Genomic DNA, 19,741 nt, shown 5'->3' on the forward strand with positions numbered 1-19,741 from the left:
TCCATGCGTCTGCCTAAGCATTACCTTAGCAAAACTATAGTCTTCATTTTCGTATCTAAACTCCAGCCGAGTCAATTGCTTATTTAAACAACTGATCACATACTTGCTCCTTTCCACGAGCATGTCCACCAAAGCGAGTTAACGAGATACTTTGTGTTAGTTTGTAACAAACCAACCTTTATGTTAGCTTCCAAGAAACTAACCATCTTGTATGTACCAAAGCATATTGAGCATGACCCTAACTGCGCACCAAATACAACCAATCCACGGATCATTGCCACTGTGTGCCAATCTCGAGCTTATCTATATGAATCTTGCTTTACAAGTCTATCTTCGATTGGATCATGATTCTACGACCATATTTCCCAAATTGAGTTTTACTCCTTTAAAAAAGTCATCATATATTCAACCATTGCATACATACCAAACACGTGTCCAGCTTCACAGAGACTTCGACAGATGACTCACCAATCTTCTTCTGCACCACTTCAGCAACCTCAACGGGCTTTGACAACAATGTCCATTTTACGAGCTTTAACATAATTATCAATATAGTCTTTTATCAATTTCTTAAGCAAGCATGTAGTTTCGACTTCATGACAGTCAAACCACAACACAATAGGACTCGGATAGAACTGTGACCATCGTCGAAGAATTTACTATTACCCTTGTAAGAATACATAATGTCACACATTCTCTCTTGTGCATATCCATTTTCCAATCTTGCTCCAAATGTACACCAATGTTCGAAATCTGATAATCCGTCCTCACACAAAGACCCAATCACACCCAACCATAATCTGAAACCTTCGGTAACTTCCTCAAGCTCCAAAAAATTCAAGACGCTGTTGTTTTTATAACTTGACGGAAACTATATCGTTGCTGAACAAAATTTCTCAATAGAAATTTCTACCTTCATCTCTACAGGCTCTGTCCCTATTGAAATTAATTTCAATAACTGTAGAAGACGAGCAAACCCCCAAATATTATCATTGCTATAATGTTGCTCTCTCCAATAGAAAGTCTCACACTGATCATTGGGAAATCAAATAGCTAATGCATAATAAAAGGTTGATGGAAAAACACGCTGAAATTGTAGCCCACTCGAATTCATGCACCGTGTTTTCTCCAAGTAGTATGCGCTAGCTCCCGTAGCCACACCACCATACACATTTTAGTATTGTATCTTTATTCTTTAAAATCTTGAAGTGTCCAAGCGATACCTTTTTAATTCCTCATAACAGGTCTTCACCAAAGTAGGAACGTATCCGCAACACAAATAGACCAACCTGTTTCTCACAACGGTCTTGCACTTCAACTAGCTCCGATCGACTTCAAATGGTGTATACCAAAAACAACTCTTCGATTGAACGTCATTGATAAGAATCAAAAGATCACAAACTATCTAGCTTCTCCATCGGAAACAGTATGAGAGAAACTCCATAAAACATTGTTCAACCCGACATAATGTCAAACTTCAAAACAGATAAACGAACCCTAACAAACTGTGTCGAAAAACTGCTTCTTATACAATAATACAAATCCATAGCTCCACCACACACAATATCACATCTCATCCAATGATCCATGTCCTGCAACTTACTTGTAGCCACATGCTTCAAATACTAAGACTGAAAATCAAATTCTTCACTTCTGGAACATATCAAACCCTGTCCAACGAACAATATTTCCAAAACGAAACCTACTACGAGATTTCCCCAAATCCTTATTGCAACAAACAACTGAGGCATAACGAGTACGAATCCATGTTCACATTCTTCATCTTCAGGTTAAATACAAGCAGCAACATAATCCAATTGATGACGATTGATAACCAAATTATTGTTTCCTTGGTTTGGAACAATAATGAGACTTTGACATGCTTATATTTCGTCTTTACTTCTACAAACATACAAATCAATATTTGTATCCCAACTACAATATTCTTGCCTTCTTGTGTCTTGCCAAGCAAACACCGATTAATTGAAAACCAATCTACGCAGGTCTTTCAAACAGTTCCAAGAATAGTACGAAGTATACAGAATAAATAAACTTACTTGAAGCCATGCATAGGGTTTACGCTCCAATAAGTATCAATGTCCAATCTCCAATGTAGAGCACCATAAACATCAAGACAACAATTCTTGACCATATCGAATGTAGATCACCTGATATAATCCCATTCCTTTCGAAGTACACTTTACTTTGCTTTGTTCCCAAAACTGATGAAATCAAATCTCATATTAACTTGAAAATATCAAACCCTGCATCTTCGGAAGCTGTAGCATCAAATCCTTACATACTTTATGAAACCAAATCCTTCGTCTTCAAAATTTTCTTCCAACCAGGAAATCCAAAACTTTCTCTTCAAATGTTCTACCCAACCTATAGCTCTGATACCAATTATTGGGGCAATCGGTATCTAACCTAATGCTCTGATACCAATTGTTGGGACAATTGGATCGCTCTGATATTAATTGTTTGGGTTCAGAGCCATCTACGTGCTAATCTTGCGGAAACATATTAGCTAACAAGAAATACTTGATCTCTCGGATTTCTCCATGAACCTTACTATGATCTAGGATAAAAAGAAGACAAAGAGAACCAGATAGATGCAATAAACAAAGAAACAAGAAGTAAAGTACTCACGGATTTAACGTGGTTCAACAATATACACAATGTGTGTAATATTGTCTACATTCACCAAACAACTACGTCCTCTTTCTTCATTATAGAATCACCACTGAGAATTACATAACTGATTGACTAAATCAATCTATCGACTCACCACAACGTGACCGAACATAAGAACTCTCACAAAAACCCTATAAGATCCAAAGTAGCATCTTCACCCATACGAGATAATGTTTACCACATTGAGCAAGGGAGTAGGCGTGCGGTTAATAATACAAGCAGCACTTAATATACATTCATCCCAAAACCGAAGAGGTAACTTGGCTTGAAATCGTAAAGCACGCCCCACATTTAATATATGACGATGTTTGCGTTCAACTCGTCCATTTTTTTGTGGTGTATCTACACATGAAGTTTGAAATTCGATACCTTGTTTAACAAAGAAAGAAATTAATGGAAGAAATTCCATACCATTATCACAGCGCACCTTCTTCAGCTGTCTATCAAATTGTGTCTTAGCCATAGCATAAAAATTCTGAAAAATTTCCACCACCTCAGTTTTATGTGCCATTAAATAAACCCAAACACAACGAGAATAATCGTCGACAATGGTAAGAAAGTAATGTGCACCACAAGAAGATGGAGTACGGTAAGGTCCCCACACATCACAATGAACTAAATCGAAGATGTCATCAGCTTTATTCTCACTAACCGGAAAAGTAGTCCGAGTTTGTTTAGCTTTAAAACAAATATCACATGGTTCATTAAGAAATTTCTGACAACCAACTTTATTCATACTCGGAAGTAAGGAAACAACCTTATTAGATGCATGACCTAAGCGTTTATTCCATAAACAATAATCTTCTCCAGCAGATACTCGATTTGCAGTAATGAGCGTTCCACTATGGAAGATATAGACCCCGTCTCGTTCCTCACCCACACAATCACTGTTCTCGTAGTGCGGTCCTGTATCACACATAATTTATCAGTCAAAGTGACAATACATCTCAAATCTTTAATTAAACATGCTAAAGAAATCAAGTTGCAGTGGAGATCAGGAACAAATAAAACACGAAATAATTTCATATTGTTTCCAAACACCACAGTGCCTTCGCATCGAGCATGAGAGTATGTGCCGTTCGGAAGCTTCACGGAAGAAAAACCTATTTTGTGAGTCTTGAATAAAAATTGTTTACTTCCTGTCATATGTCGTGAAGCCCCTGTATCAAGTATCCATTTATCCGAATCATTATTCGAAGTTTTAAGCATTTGCACAATAGTTTTCCATTGGGTATCAGTAAGAACATTGGTAAGACCTAGTCGATCTTGCGACGATAGAGATCCTCCACCAGATTAATGGTTGTGATCGCTACATTAGCTACAACAGTCATGGTGCTAATCTGAAGCAAAATTTTCTGATTTGAATTTAAATAGATAAAGTCTTTTTTGGCTCTGATACCAGGAAACGACAAGGTAGAGAAGATGAAGATTTTGTATTATCAAAAGCGTGAGATTACAATCTGTTTCTCTAAGACTAAATAGGGAGAAAACACAAAAATGAATTTACGCCAAAAAATATTATCTTTCCTAACTAACATATCTCCTAACCATATACAAAATATATGTACCAATATGCATATCTCCTAATAAGTTTTGATTACGGGCAGACGATTCTGCGCAAGTAATAACTAAACATATCAGATCTTTCCATAACTTCGAAAAATCAACCGAACTTAGAATAAGTAGACATTTTCTGGATAAGATATGTCATATATGTTACCTGCAAGACCTTAAGCTTCTCTTCTGATGTCTTACACTTCACCCCAACATGAAGTCGATCTCTACAGAGACTACATAAGGTAAATAAGCACTTGGGACATTGGGCAAAGTGGTCCTCGTCCTCAAAACAAGCCATTTCACATCTAGGGCAATAGACTAAATCAGACATTATATCAAGTGTCTTATGAAACAATAGAGACTCCCATTGTTCAAATTTTTCATCCCCAAGCAAGCTTTTAACCAGACCAGGTGGAACTAGTTCCCGGCATTTAATTTGCGGACACATTATTGTCGTGATTTCCTTTGCGCGCATGGTTGAATATGTCTCCATGCAATTGCGACAGAAGAAATGCTTACACGGCAACTTTACGAACTTGGTGCCTGTTAAAAGGAGCGGATTATGATACACTCAAATAGTAAAGGAGTAAAGTTGTGCTGAAAAACCAGAATACGGATAACAAATTTGCGATACCTGCATATTCACTTAGACAAATGCTGCATTCATGTAGGTTTTGACAGAATTTCTCATTGCATTTGTCGTTATCATAGTTTAGTATTGAAGGTATATCCACATCTGGAGAGATACTTGTTGAAATTGCACGTCTATCTCCAGCATTATCAGCCTTTTCCAATGAATCAAGCAGTATTCCATTATCAAACTCTAAGTAGGAGAGAGATGAACTATGTAGCCAATTCACCCATGAATATACAGCTTCCTGCCCTGATTGACCCGCCCAAATCGTATCCAACATTTGGCACAAGCTAGATATCCTGATTGAATCTAACCACTGAACAGAGATGGTAAAAAACGGAGCAGAATGGCCAGGATATGCCTTGGGTAGTAAACATGTTAACACGATTGGGGGAAGATACTGAACTTTAAAGGAGTGAAGGAATCCGTTCGAGTTATCATCAGCTATTGTCATTGCTTTACTGCCTATTCCGCCAAATTCGACTTCTCCACAATTTGAGTTAATTTTTGTAGACATTACAAATTTATCAGAAACTTCAAGATGTATATTTATCTGCACAATAAATAAATAAATAATAATAAAAAAAAAATAAAAAAATTAGAAAATAAGATTCTTTAATGGGTTTCTCTGCAATGCTGATTAAGCTGGGTACTTGCAGAACCTGTAAAGACCGTAAGCCATCTTCTCTGTCAAGGACAACGACGTTTTCACCATATATAGCCTCCAATGCTAGAATCTGTACGCAAAGAACAGCCTTGACATGAAAAGAGCAAACTTGCTTTATAGCATAGGAAGTCATAATCCTTAGTTAATTCGCCATGCACTGCTAAATTCTGGCTCTACATTGGCATGTCATGATAATATGACATGAAAAAAACTAAATATTGGGAGTTAATAAGTATATATTTACCTCCTCTTCCTGCAACCTATCATTAACTTTAAGTTGTTCTTGTGACAATATGTGTTCTTGGGATGCTAATTTAATATCTTCTAAACGTTTACGAATTTGATCAACCTCATCTTTGGAATTCTCACCTTCTCGCACTTCCTCTTCTTCCTGCTGTTCAGATTCTGTTTTATCGATGACATAGGGTTGTTGATTTGGATCGAACCTATTAGAGTCTGGATACTTTCGAGCTGATTCTAGCGAAGGTTGGATGAATTCTACAGCTGATAAATCATGCTGTGGGGGAAGACCTTGGCGATCCTCATTGTAAGGTTTAGTCATGGTAAATTTAACGAAAGAAAAAAGAAAGAAAGAATTCGAATACTTATTAAGGGCAAGCTCCAAAAGAGTTTCCTGGAAACTAACTACCTTCTTATAAATAAACTAGTTTTTTTGTTTTAATAACTAACCATCGCTCACTAGGAGATTTTATTAATAAAGATGTAAGAAACAGAACATGAGGATGAGGAGGACTAGACCTGACCTCAAAAGAAGAAACAATCAGAAATATGGAAGTAGAAAATATAATTATGTTTGGTAATCCAAGGTTTCTTGAAAGGGAATCATATGTGTAAAAACGCTCTTGATATATGAGTACAAACTCTAGCATCTGTATAAACTCGACCCGGTCGACAGACATACCCCTTTTCCGGTGCACAATGAGTATCATTTGAGCAGATACAAAGTCCATCCAGGGCACAACCATCCTTAACAATGGTCACTCCACTATGATCTAAACCAAGAATTTGGTCAGTCCATTTACTCGAAAACACTCCAAAAGGATCATAGCTCTCTTTCACTTTCAAGAACTCATTTGCATGTTTAAACTTATTGATTGCAGCAATAAATCCAACGTTGCGGTTTTTACCCCAATGTGGTATTCCTCCGTACTTGAAAACTGCCATTTGTTCTACTTCTTCTAATATATCCTCGAAAAGCCTAGGCGTTGAAGCACTTCTACTTCTATAATATGTCAAGTCGAAATCGAGGGAGTCTTCTTGTGTACCTAGGTAAGCATCTGAACCTTTTATGTATCTCATTAGGATCCCATTATCATTTTCTAAACCGCAAAAACCTTGAGGTACTAGGTTTCTAAGCTTTTGTACATCTTTGATGAAGTTCTTAACTTTTGATAACGGTAGATTGATGCCAGTGCTATAAAAAAAGTGGCCCTTAATTCTTGAATCCCATAGACATGTTGTGAGTGGATCAGCCAAAGAGCTATCTAGGCAGCTGCCCGAGGACTGTAAAAGGTTTTGATATCCTACTACCGGGTAACCTGTAAACAAATTACCGTCATTTGTGAAACCAAATCCAGCAATCCTTAATGTTGATGTCAGTACCTTCGCGCTGATGCATCTTCCGGACGCATCACCTGTTGCTTCTTGAATATCCTCTTTTAGACAACAGCAAAGTTTACGAGTTATTATATATATCGTTGATAGAAAAGATTAATGTAATTTGAATCAACTCAAATTGTACCTGAAGCTCTTGTCAACTCTGACGCTGGTATCAAGAAAGAACGTAAACCTATATTATCGTTGAGACCATTCCCGGATACATTTGATGAGACTCTATCATCAAGTCGATAAAGTGCCTTACGTTGGAACGGATACCAAGTTATGTCTCCAAACTCATGTTCTTTGCTAAAGGTGGTCGCTCTAGTCGCTAAATCTGAGTCCCCTTCCTCGACAATTGTTATGGATCGTTTGAATAGCGGTTGAAGTTTTAATGTAACCTACAAAAGTTTAGCACAAATGCTTGAGTTTGGATGAAAATGAAGTGCAATTAAACAAACGGGCAACAAAATTGTGCAAAATTTAAAAGGTCTGAATCATTACGTACCCGTGAAATAATACCAAGAACTCCAAGGGATAACTTAGCTGCTTTAAGGTCCGGGTGATTGTTGTCAAGAATCCTCACTTTGGCATGACCGTCATCTGAATTAGCTGGTGTGACAATTCGAAGCCCTATAACATAGTCATGGACATAACTTCCACCCCACATAGTACTTCCATGTGCACCAGTAGAAATCATACCGCCAATAGTTAAACCCCACCAGTAAGGGCTAGAAGGAAGTGCCAATCCAACTTTGGAAGCCTCACTGATTAAATCTCGAAGTAATACACCAGATTCAACTGTCATGGTCATCGCAGATTTATCGTAACTCAATATACGGTTGAGATTTTTAGTGCTTATAAGTAAATTGCCATTCTGACTCTCGCCGGGACAAACCAACTTCGGTTGACTGTGAGAATACCGAGTTGAGCTTTCACCTTGTATTTTTTCATTGAAGCCATGGCCACCGCTGAAATGACTTCTTGTTCGGTTTTAGGGTAAATAGCTTTTGATGATTTGCATATTGATCTGTCTGGAAAATCACCTAGTGAATTTGTAATGGTGCATTTACTATTACCTTGTGATGAACATTTTATGGGATTTTCTGGAGGGGTACAATTGATGATACCAATTAGTAGAAACAGATGACATGTTGCTAATGCAAAACTAAACCTGCAGCTAGAAACCTCTAAGCACCTTGACATCTTTAGGTGTTATAATTCTCTCTGTAGTCTCTTCTCTAATTCTCTAAGCTGATACGGAAGAGAAGAGAGACTCAAAGAAGAAATCAAATTTGTATAACGAGAAATAATAATATTCACCACCACGTAATCTGCATTTTGAAGGGTTTAATAATATTCTAAGGATGTTGAATTTGTTCCATGTAGTCATGGTTATCCATGATAGAGCAAGATTTCTAGTTTCATATGCTAAACAAATATAGTATTATTGGTAGGTCAAACAGATAATGTTCGCCGCTTGACGCGCTCCATGTTTTTGAGATCACGCTCGATTTAATGTTCAATCAAAACTGCATTTGCATTAGTTTGGTGTGCAAGCCGAGGAGATAATTGATAGGCTGCACATTTTACCGTTATCACTATAGCAGCATCTCATTTGGTGTAAAGTTTTAGTCTGCCAAATAATACTGAGACATTCTTTACTGCTGGATATGCTCCTCGTGATGTTCTAGAGTGGAGATAAACACCCTCTGTTGATCTTGAAGATGAGAATCAGGTTCCTAACCAACTAAGCCTACTAAGGATTCTGTTAATATTATTGATATTGGTGTTTGGTGGTGGGTGGGGTTGTTTGACTTTTAACCATCACCTCTGACTTTCAAGATCAGACGGAGATTGATATTGGTGTTTGGTGATCGGTTTGGATAACATATCATGTTTGCCCGAAAATTGGATCATACAGGTCTGCACAGAACCGAACCGATAACCGCACTAACCGAACCGTAAATGCACCGAACCGATAATCCAACGGTCGGTGTCGGTTTTAATTTTGGTAACCGTTGGATATTCGGTTCGACTATCGGTTCCACTAGTAACCACACCCTAACCGAACCGATAACCGATTATTATAGGTCGTTGATTTATTTCTATTAGGATTAATCCTAGCCGTCTAAAATCGGGTATGTAAAAACTGGAAAACCTAAACTATTTCTGCAGCCATTTCATTTCTTCTTCTCTTCCTGTCCGACTCCGTCTCTCTCCAGTCGCCTCCATTACCAGAATCTCCTCTTCCTGTATATAGTCTCCTGATTCGCCTCCTCCACCTCCATCAAGATTGAAGACTTAAGAGCACCACCACCTCTATGATCTAGTAAGTTGTTTTCTCTTTGATTGATTTTTTTTATCAATTTCTAGGGTTTTTATTTTAGGGTTTCTTTTGATACTCGAGATGGTTTGAAATATGTTTAATCAATCGATTTGTTAAGTCAATCGATTATTGTTTATCAATCAATTTAGTGTTATAATTTTTTTTTTGTTTTTTTGGTTTTATGTTCTCAGAACTTGAAGAGTATTGAATTACCAACAGCTGGAGTTCTTCATTAAAAGAGTATTGTCAGATCAAACAGGTAAACCCTTCACTTGACTTGTTCTGTTTGATTTGAGTTCAATCTTCAGTGTTGATTATGAAAAAGGTTTTTTTGATGTAAAACCCTTGAAGTGATTTATGATCTGTGAGTCTGTGAGTATGAATCTATGAGCAAAAGGGTTTTAATGGGTGTTTAAATCTATGAGGTATTGTTGTTATATGAATTACTCTTTGAGAAATTGTTATTGGAACTATTTGTGTAATACTGTGAAGTGAGATTTTGGTAACTGAGTTGTTAGAGTTATAAATTATAATGCTGATTAGTTTAGTGGCTAGGGTTTGATGATGAAATCCATGATTGTAATGCTGATTGGTTCCCAAATTGTTGCCTGAGCTTAAGTAGAATCCTTTGTTCTTCCTTATCTTCTTGAGTAGTGATATGTGTGCTTGTATTGTTGCCTCTTGAACTAAATGTTGGAAATGATATTTGTTGCAGGTGGTAATACTTGGATCAAGTTCAATTTCATTATCGAGCTGCAAGATGGTAAGTGCATCTCCATCCTCTCAATCCCCCGCAGCTGAGTCTACTCAAGTGACAACTTCTGCAACACCAACACCTCAAGTTGATGCTACACAAGAAACTCAGCAGGCTACACATGACCCTGCAGCTGAAACTGAACCAAAGAAGAAGGGAAAAGTGAGGTCGAAAGTATGAAATGATTTTACAAGGATCAATGACAAACAAGCCCAATGTAAGAACTGCAAGAAGAAGTTGCAAGAAGATAGTCGAGGAAATGGCACCTCCATCATGAATACACATTTAGGCACATGTCCTGAGAATCCAAACAAGAAGCTGAAGGGTCAACAAAGTTTATTTTTTCCACCACCAAGACCACGACAGTCATGCCAATTGGCTGCTGTTAGCTATGACAAGGATATGTGTAGAAGGAGATTGGCTGAGTTTGTCATAATAGATGAACTGCCCTTTAGAATTGTAGAAGGAGAAGGGTTTAAAAGATACAGTGAACAATTGGAGCCTAGATTCAAGGTGCCAAGCAGGATGACCATATACCGAGATCTCTTAACAATCTACAAAGATGAGAAAGATAAGTTGAAGAAATATTTAAAGGAAAGTAAACAAAAAGTCTCTCTCACAACTGATACATGGACCTCTCCAAACAAGTTCAACTACATGTGTGTGACTGTGCACTTAATTGATACTCATTGGAAGCTCCAAAATAGAATCATCATGTTCTGCCAGAACAAGGGTCATACTGGAATGAATATTGGGAAAACACTTGAGAATGTTTGCTGGATTGGAGGCTAGAAGATCTTTTTGGTGTGACTTTGGACAATGTCAGTGTAAATAATGTGATGATCGAGTATCTTCAAACCAGTGTCATTAATTGGGCTGGAGCAACAGTTAGAGCTGAATACATGCAGGTTAGATTGCTTTTCTTCTTGCTGTTAGTTTAATTGTTTCATTTAGCCATTTGAGTACTGCTCATTTCAACCATGAAATGTATTAATTATGTAAAGTTGTAGAGTATTTTTGAATCTTTTGATGCTATTTTTCTTAGTCATGTTGTATGGAATGGAGAATATGTTTGCAGTTATACTTAAGTTGTAGTGTTATTTTATCCTAAATGTAGCTTTAGAAAGCATGAGTACTTAGATAATCAGTATGCAACATGATTATATTACTGTTACAAATTATCAGTAGCATTTCTTGTACACTTTGTATTTCCTTGTTTCATGCTTTATGTATATGCAACATGTTTATATTTCCTTGTTTCATTCTTTTATCAGGTAAGGTGTGCTGCGCATGTTCTTGCGCTAGTTGTTAGAGATGTTGTGTTGTTGTATCACAAGTCAATTAGCAGGATCATATCAGTTGTCAAGTATGTCACTGGATCTCCCTCTAGGTTGACCAAATTCAAAGAATGTGCTGCTCTTGAGAAGATTGATTGTAAGAAGATGGTTTTCTTGGATGTGAAGACCCGGTGAAATGCTACATATCTAATGCTGGAAGCTGCCATTCTAAAAGAGAAGGTCTTTAAGAGGTTAGAAAGAGAAGACAAGAGCTTTCGAGATAAGTATATTTTTAAAGAATCTGAATGTGAAGCTTTACCTAATCCTGATGATGACACTGTTGTAATTGATGATGAATCTTATTTTCTTAGTTCTAGTGAATCCAAAAGTGAATGTGATGTAACTAAAAAGAGGAATACGAAGAAAATGAACAAGCCCCGTCATCATGCTCCATATGCTGCAGACTGGTCATATGCTAGGAGTCTTGTAAAATGTTTAAAAATTTTCTTTGATGCTACTGTTAAATTCTCTGCTTCAACACAGGTTACTACACATGAGTTTTTATGGTAGTTAGCTTTGATTCATGAATAGTTGGTTCGTCTTAGAGAGATAGGAAACCGAGATGCTCATATTTCTAAGATGGCAGAAGTAATGTTTAAAAAGTACAACTCATATTGGGGGGATTACGAAGACATGAACTCTGTTCCTTTTTTTTGCTAAGTTGCTTGATCCTCGAGAGAAAGAGTATGGTTTGAAGTTTGATCTTGAATGTTTGTATGAGCAAGAAGATTTCAGGGTTGGGACTGTTTTGAAAGTTGTGAAACAAGACATGGGTAGACTTTATGAAGAGTACAACACCATGTATTCAAATGCTAATGCAGATGAAGGTGACATCATCTTTTGAACTTTAGTTATATGCTTTTGTTCTACTGTTACATACTTAGATATTATAAATGTTGTTATCATCATCATTTACTAATATTGATTGTGCATTTCTGCTGAAGTATTTGGTACTGGGTCAACAACTGCTGCAGGTGTGGATGACATGGTAGTTTGTGTGCAAGAAGAGAACATTGAGGATATGCTTGAGTCGAGGAAGAAAAGGCGAAGAATGAATGTTCACTCTACTCATCCAAAGTCTGAACAGTAAAGGTATTTGCTTGATGACTGTGAAACATCAACCAGGGATTTTGATATTCTGGCATGGTGGCAGGCTAATAGTACCAAGTATAAGGTACTATCACTTACGGCGAAGGATATTTTGGCAATACCAGTGTCCTCAGTTGCTTCATAGTCTGCATTCAGTACCGGGAAGCTCATTCTTACTCCATGGAGAATCTCGCTATCTGCCAGGACAGTTGAAGCACTTCTCTGTATGCAAAGCTGGTTGCAGAAACCTATCTCTCTTGATTTCATATGTGACTATGTACCAGATGACAATGCCAACATTGAAGAAGGTAATGAAATCTCTTCTCTTCTTATTTGACTTAAAATTTATATAGTTGAATGAATCCAGTTAGAACTGTTTGTCACTTGAATGAATCCAGTTAGAGTTTCACTTGAATGGATGCAGTCACCTTTTACATATCATAATTGACTTCTTATTTAACTTAAAATTTCTATAGTTGTCATTCTTTTGCATATCATGATTTATGGTTAGTGGAGTTGCAAACTTGCAGTCAGTTGCACTCAGTTTCATTATCTATGATTATGTAATTGCTTAGGGCTTGCATATGGAGATTAAAGACAAAGTGGTTGATCCTTGATTCTTCAAGTTGTGTGGTGCTGGTCCTTTTTATGTTACTTTTGTAATCCCTGTCCTTTTTATGTTACTTCTTGCATTCCCTCATTCCCTGTACTTTTTGAACTTGGAGTTTCAAGTTGTGTGGTGTACTAGTTGTAGACACTTGAAGTACATTAGCCATGATGTGAAGAATTTGATATGACTTTTGATTTTTTCTCTTTGAAGACATTTTGGGCAAGGATGAGGATTAAGGGGATTGTTGTCTTAAGAATTGGATGGATGGACTGGACTCTGGAGTCTTTTACCTGTCTTCGACTCTTCGTGCTACTTTTTAATGTTAAACTTTAAGACTATTGTGTTTGTGTGTGATCTATAAAGTTTAGACTCCTTGCTTTTGGACTTCATTATGTGTGTGACTGTGTGTTTGATCTTTAGAGTTTAGACTCTTATGGAATGGATCTGTTCAATCTATTAAATATGGTAAGCTGTTATTTCTTAAGTATGGAATGGAAGTACACTGTACAGGTGCAGGTACAAAATCTGTCAGAATTTCTGATAGATTAATTTATGGTTAAAACCGAACGGAACCGAACATTTAACCGAACCGAACACTATTGAGTTCGGTTACGGTTTTAAATGTGCTAACCGCACTATAAACAGTTAGTTGAGCGGTTTTACAACTAACCGCACCTAACCAACCGTGTGCATGCCTAATCATATATGTGAGAAGATTGTTTGTCGTCTATATTACACCCCAATAAGCTGATTAGCATGAGCTGTGTGATTGATACATTGGCAGCTAGTCAGCTTGCCTCACATAATTCAAACATCGCACAAGATCTTTAGAGATTCTCTATAAGACTATAATAACTCATCATAATATTTTTAGCATGTGCCACCAAATTTTAATAACGAGAATGAGGAAACTTAAAAACAAGATACTATATCTTTGCAGGATCCCTCACAATCAATTCTTTTTTAATTATTTTTAAGCTTGAGATTCTAGTTTTTGGTTTCACAACACAACATTACAATAAGTCATCCAATCTCCCTAAGAGGTTGAGTTGAGCTGATGTTTTTTGCGTGAGAAACGTACTAATTCGATTTCATGCTTTATAAAATTTTTAATTAAATTTCAATAAAATCTAAAAGCGAAAGCTAAAATAGGTCTCTCAAGGATTTTTCTTACGAAAAAAGAAAGTTAAATTATGTGGTATTTACAAGCATATTAAGCTCTAAAAAACCAAAGTGATGCTCTTTGAATTACAAAAACTCCAGCCATGTTGTTTTTAATAAATAAAAACCGTTTGGTTAAAAAATGGCACAAAAATCCCATTTCTATTTAAAATGTTTAAATTTAGTTTTTATTACTTTAAAAAAGCCAAACATACCCTTTTTATCATGATTTTTTCCTCTTCTTCTTCTTCTCTCCTTTTTTTTTCTTGTTTCTTCCGCCTCCTTCTCCTCACAACCATCACCACCAGCAACAACAATAGCTCCGCCAACAACACCTCCATCTCCTTATCTTTTTCTCGTCTTTTTTCTCACAATCTAGCGTTTGAAGTTTCGCACTCAGGATCTCCTTCTCTTTTTCCCGTCTCTTTTAGTTTGTCTATTTAATGCCTTTTAGTATCTGGATCTTGGTTGTATATGAGCGAAAATTATGAGAGGAAAGGTAATTTTGTTAGGGGATCGTGTTATATGAAAGTCGATCTAGGTGGAATTTGGTAATTTATGAGATTTGGAAATGAAATATAGGTGTTTTTTTCGAGATTAGGTTGAAATTTGGGGGGATATTCTGTTTTTAATTGGTTTTGATTTTTGATTGAGTAAGAATTAGGTCGAAATTGGAGATTTCTCGTATTTAATTTGTTTTGAATTGCATTGAAATTTTTGGGGGATTTCTTGTTTCTAATTGAGACATTGAGTGGAAATTAGGTTGAATTTCTTGTTTCCGATTTGTTTTAAATTGGGCTGGAATTTTGGAATTTGTTGTTTTTTAATTTGGTGGTTGTAAATTAGCAGGTTTCTTCAGAAAATTGTGATGATAAATCTTCATCCTCGAAATCAATATTGTATTGGGGAAATGACAGATTTATGTTGAAACCAAAATTGGTTTCATCAAATTCTGACAGTTTTGGTTGGTGAAACCAAAGATTTTAATGATGAAAATTAAGTTTATGATGAAACCAAATTTTGGTTTCACCTAATTGTTGCATATTTTATTCGGCATGACTTGGAAGACGACGTTTTTGGCTTCATCATTGAAGTTATGTTGGTGAAATGATAATATGTGGGAAAATGATAAAACCCAATTAGGTTTCATCGTATTTTTTTCATTTTGTTGAATATTGATCTCTATAAAACCAATTTTTGATGGTGAGACATAGGTGGATTGTTTATTGTTGAAAGTAGTTTTAGTAGAGGAGGTAATGGTAGTGGTGGTTGTGGCAGCGATATGGGTGGTACAGTTGACGGTGGTGGTAGGTTTCATCTATTGTGTTTCATTTTTTGTTTTTTCTTCCTTCTCCTTTCTTTTATGATGAAACCAAATTTTGGTTTCACCTGATTTTTTCCTAGTTTATTCAGCCTGACTTGGAAGTCGGCGTGTTTGGTTTCATCATTGAAGTTGTGTTGGTGAAATGACAATATGTGGAAAATTGATGAAACCTAATTAGGTTTCATCGTATTTTTTTCATTTTTGTTGAATATTGTTCTCTATGAAACCAATTTTTGATGGTGAGACACAAGAGGATTGTTTTTTTGTTGAAGCTAGTTTTAGTTGAGGAGGTAATGGTAGTTGTGGTTGTGGTGATGGTGGTTGTGGCGGCGATAAAGGTGGTGCAGACGGTGGTAGTAGGCTTTCATCTTATTGTGTTTCATTTTTTCTTCTTTCTTCCTTCTCATTTCTTTTATGATGAAACCAAATTTTGGTTTCATCTAATTTTTGGTGAAACCAATTTTGGTTTCATCATTTTTTCTGTTTGGCTTCATTATTTATTTCTCATTTTGTTGGATATTGATCAATGAAACTCATTTTCTGTGGCGGTGCCGACTGGTTGGTGGTGGCCGGCGATAATGGTGGTGTTGCTCGGCGGTGGTGGCACGGTGGTGGTGGTTGACAGCGGCGGTGGTAGTGGTGGGCGACGACGGTGGCGGTGGTTGGCGATGGCGGTGGACGACGACGGCGGTGGCGCGATGGTGGGTGGCGGTGGTGGTGGTTGGCAGCGGATGGTGGTCGGGGGTGTTGCTAGTTGTTGGTGGTGGGTTATAATAAAAAATAAAAATAGGGTTGTTTTTCATTTTTGTTGGGGTGATTTAAAATAGGAGGGTAATATAGACAGTTTATGCTAAATGGGGTTTTTGTGAACAGTTTGTTTTGTTAGAGTTATTGTGAATGGTGGTAACACATTTGATGTTGTAACTAGCGGACTATACAAATAAAGCTCCCCATCATAATATGAATGCCATTCTACTAACGACGTTTCTCAGTTAAGACATGCAAATTTACTTGTTTATTGGGGGACAAATGATTCTCGGCCCGCCATAAATCAGTTGATTTACACCTTTCACCGCGCTTGCGAGAGGCTTGCAGTTGGAACCTTAACAACTGCGGTTACTGGCAATTTATATTTACGTGATCAAGTTGCAATTAAGCAGCATTCTTTGAAAATCGAAAATAAATTTATCTATACGTAGGTAGGAGGAGGTCGACAATTAACAATTCCCTTTTCCGGAGGAGGTTGTACACCGATAACAATTAACAATTCCCTTTTTCCGGCAAAGAGAACGGTAAAAGTGTAGGAAATATTACTGATGATGATGACAAACTGGTAAAGGTGGAGTAAAAGGAGATAACAAGTGAGCTTCCGGTGGAGTTAGCCTTACCTGTGATGCGGTGGAACTATGAAATGGATAAGGGATGGGCCTGACAAGCTTAAGCCTGTCAAAAAATTCTATACCGGGCTTAAACATATATTTTAGACCGGATTTTTGGACACCACCCTGTTTTTGTGGGGAGTGGGGACCATGATTTCATTTTTGGATAGATATTAGAAGTAACTTTAGGTCGCCCTTTATCTAGATATTTATGTTAATATCAAATTTACCCTTCTTAGTTAAATTAGTTAGTGTAATGATTAGTTAAATAAATTAAATTAATAAGTATTAGTGAGGTTAGATTAGAAGAATAATTTTTGAGAAGAAGAGGGTTTTGGTTTAGTTTTTTTTTTTTTAGTTTTTTTTTTTTTAAGATGGTTGATTCGAAATGAGGGTTTTGGATACTTCGGTATACTTCAAATTTAGTTAATGTTATTTGAATTGACCAGAACTTTAAAAAAAATGAAAATTTTATAAACTGATTTCAGCTATGACAATAGAGTTCGGCTACGAAATCTGAAAAAAAGGTAGCTGAACTCTTCTGTTAGTGTAGTTCGGCTAATGGTTCTGAAGACACAGGTAGCCGAACTCAGCTTTAATGGAGTTTTTCTTTCATAGAAAAGTTCGGTTAGGGAAAAAAATTGCGACATAACCGAACTAGAAGTTCGGCCAGGAAAAATCTTTTGCGACGTAACCGAACTAAAAGTTCGTCTAGGAAAAAAAAACTGCGACGTAACTGCATTTTTTTAATGAAAGCCAAAACTCCATTAAAACTAAGTTTTGCAACCTGCACCTAGAATCTTTTTTTTTTTTGCGAAATAGCCGAACTGTTCTTCATGTTCTTCGTTTCCATCAGGTTCGGCTAGTTCGACAAAGTTTTTCCCAAAATTCCTAGCCGAACTTATAGAGGTCATGGTGTTTGTGGTGGTGGTTGTTGATTTAAATTAAGTTATAGAGGTGGTGGTAGTGGTAGTTGGTGGTCGGTGATGGTGGGAGGAGGTGGTTATATATATAGGTGGTTATTACGTTGGTTTTAAATTAAATTAGGTTAAGGGTAGGTTAGTCATTTCCACACTTTAGGAAACCCCTTATAACTATAGGGTAAATATATATTTTTATCACATAATGATCCCCCAACAAAAAAGGGTGGTGCCCAAAAAACGGTTCATATTTTAAGTGTGACTACTAATTTTCCGATAGTCTACGTGATATGAAAAACTTAGAGAATCCAATACTAAGTAGTAATGATATCTCAGTCGAACGGATTAGGCTAAGTTGTAAAAGGTGCTCAAGATAAGAACATTAAGAAAGATAAACACAATGATAATGTAAATTCTACTAAGTTATCAAGAGACATATGAGATTTACGTGGTTCGACTTTCGTTTACGTCCACAGGATAATAAGTGATGAGATTTTATTAAGTTGTGGTGGTTACAAGATCTTAAATGCCTCCCAAAATAATAAAAAGAACTCAAGTTGAAGTAAATACTTAAGTTCTAGATATTAAAGAAGTATAAGCTTAAGACTAGATCTTCCTTAGTAATTGCATGTCCCTTCTTTGGTGTTGAGGCTCTATATTTAATCATAGCACCTTCCGCATCAGGACATATTCGCGGCTGTAAGGCCCATCGAGATCTGATGTGCCTTCCGTATAGGTTGCACCTTTGTTGGCTGCATGGCTTCTCAAATCAAACTTTGCCACCTCAGCTCGCCCAGTTCCCTCAGTGATTATCCAACCTTTGGTAAAGTTGTATCTTCGTTCACCGCGAGCCTCCGCCAGTCAGACACTTCCATCTCGTGCTTATCCACATCTCTTGAGAATACATACCAACTTTGCTTTATCTTAATGCTGGTTGGATATGTCAGTTGTCTTTGTCTCTTCGACAACCGCCACCTCTTTAGGATAGGTTATAGCTTCATCGTCCTCACCGTTGAGGTATGCTTCCTCTAGATGAGAAAAAGCAGATTGACAAGGGATCTGCTGCTCCTCAGGTTCCCGTTTAGCGTTGTGGCTACATTGTTATTTTTCATAAGACCACTAACATCGTGACACGTGCTCATAAAACTATTGGTTCTCACAGTTTACCTCTTTTCTTTTATATTCTACCATGGGTAGGATGGGAAAAACATATCTTCATGCCGCGACTTTTGCACGCACGAATTTGTTGGTCCAACTTGTACTCCCATGCAATAACTGCTCCTGGATTTAGGGACAACCATATTTTGGATTTCCCAGCCGCCTATAAGAAGAAACCTTTAAGGAAGAATGAACATTAACTTTCTTTTTCTTCTCCCATTATCGCTCTCGGCTTCTGTCTCTTTCACAGAGAATGTTTTTCGTCTTCTCCAATTGTTAGTCTTCTTCATTGGTTTCGTGGAGTCTCTGCTCTGCTGCAGTAGTAATAGGTTAATTATCTTCACCATTTTTGGCTCCCCTGTTTTGGTTTTTTTCTCTTCCATGCTTTCGTTTGGTTTTTCATTTTTCGATTTATGTTGACGACGATTAGTGTTTGCATGTTCCAACTTTGGCTTTGATTAACTTATTTAAGTTGTTTAAGAGACTGGGTTGTTCTCTATTTGTGTTATTC

General features: G+C 36.9%; 1 pseudogene; it reads right to left on the bottom strand.

The window, feature by feature from the left end:
- Positions 1-6,395: 6,395 nt before the first annotated feature.
- Positions 6,396-8,375, bottom strand: LOC113350946 (annotated as a pseudogene).
- Positions 8,376-19,741: the final 11,366 nt, after the last annotated feature.

This window comes from Papaver somniferum, chromosome 2, assembly GCF_003573695.1.
Source record: "Papaver somniferum cultivar HN1 chromosome 2, ASM357369v1, whole genome shotgun sequence".
In the NCBI taxonomy this organism is placed as follows: domain Eukaryota; kingdom Viridiplantae; phylum Streptophyta; class Magnoliopsida; order Ranunculales; family Papaveraceae; genus Papaver; species Papaver somniferum.